Consider the following 1,951-nt stretch of genomic DNA (forward strand, 5'->3'; position numbering starts at 1 on the left):
TGTTTGGATTGAGGGATGAGATTAATAAAATGAAAATAGTTAAATTAGAATAAAAACAAGGAGTGAGCGTTATAAATCAGAATTCATTTTCGACATTTAGAAAGAGGCTTTTTTTTCTTTCACTTTTATGGGGTAATTTGCGTTAATAATTATTGAAATGGGTAATGTGGGAAGTCATGTATAAGACACACAACTTTATAAGAAGAAGTGTATGACACGAATACGACTTCAATAAAAATGAAGAAATTGTCAATAGCAAGAACAAGTTTAGCGTTTAATATGATAATCATGGATTAATTTGATTTTTATTATGAAAAGTGAAATTGTATGTGAGTTATACAACTTTAGATTGTGTCTGGCGTGAATGACTTATGAGGACGATTTTTAGATGTTTCAACTTCGTCAGACAGAATCGAATATTTTGGTTTAATCTACTATTATTTATAATTATAATTACTCTAAACATTCATCACTATTAGTTTATGATAATATTTGTTTCTATTAGATTAATTATATGATATTGATTTTATATTTCTATTTTGGTATTTGAGTTTTTATTTTTAATCACAACAATTATATTATTCTTTATCAAGTAGAAAAAAATATTTACTTTCTACAATCTCTATCGTTAAATAGAGATATTGTTGCGAATAATACGACAATTACCTATTATGTAAATCTCTATTTTTAGTTAGGTAAAGACTACGAAATTAATAACTATATGTTATAGAAAATAGAATGTACAGACATTCTTACAAATAATATGACAACAAAAGTCAATCCTAGTTATAAAGATTGACAAATCCAATATCAAGCTATTTTAAGATGACTAAAGAAATTATATGTTAATTGATATTACAACTCAATTACTTCATTGTCAAAACCTCTAAAAACTACTACAAAAACATATAATTAGGAAAATGTAAAGTATGTTGTTGAACGAGGAAGAGGTAATTAGGAAAGTTGAAGAATCACTCATGGAGTTGAAAAGAATGATGAATAAGAGGAAAATACAAAAACATAAACAAGAGCATTCTTATAAAAGGATCCCGATATTTTAACACTTCAAATTTGACACTATTTTGACAACGTCACGTGTCGGCTTGTTATTGGGCGTTTTTTTTAAAAAAAAAAAAATTCAAAAAAGTGACATAATTTAATATGAAATGGTTTTAAATATTTGTTTCCAAGTTTGCCCTTGGCCAGATTCATGTGACATAAAAGTTCTCTTTCTTCCCTGTTTCATCAGTTGTTGAGTTTCTCCGACAGGTTCGTTCTCTTCCCTTACGGTCATCCAAAATCGTTTTTGTCTTCGTTTTTGTCATCTCACTGTCGTTGGTCCTTGTGGTTGCCCTCTTGGCCTTCGTTATCGGGGTGGGTGTTGCGGTGATTGCATCTTTTGGTTGTTGGTGTGTTCGCGTTGCGAAATGACGAGTTCTTCGACCCGGGTAAGCGCGTTAATCTTTGGTTGGTTTGTGGTGTTTAGTGCTTGGTATTTGGAGTTTGGGTTTTGTGTGTTTTTTTTTATTTAGGGTTTTGAAGTTTTGATTTTTGGAATTTGTATGCAGTTGACGGTTCGTCACTCGATTTCCACAAAGTTCATATGTAGTGATTTTAAGGATGAACCAAGACAAAAAATGAAAGATGACAAGGCATCAACAAAGAAGCTACTTGAGAGAAAACGTAGAGAGAGTTTTATGCAAACTCTACACCAACAACAAAGTCTAGTTGCAGAACTTAAAAGGAGGGTTCTTTTGTTGGAGGAAGAGGTGGCATTTGAGAAAGCTAGACGAAGACGACCAGAGAGTGTGCCTCGTGAAGAACCGTCTATCTCCCCGAGAGTGTTCTCCCCGGGTGGTATTACTCCTCCAACGAAGACATATGTCAGGATGGGGTCGCGAAGGCGTTACAAGAGTAGAGCACTTTGGACTCCTTATGTTGGATTGCTTAG

This window comes from Vigna radiata, chromosome 8 (assembly GCF_000741045.1).
Source record: "Vigna radiata var. radiata cultivar VC1973A chromosome 8, Vradiata_ver6, whole genome shotgun sequence".
In the NCBI taxonomy this organism is placed as follows: Eukaryota; Viridiplantae; Streptophyta; class Magnoliopsida; order Fabales; family Fabaceae; genus Vigna; species Vigna radiata.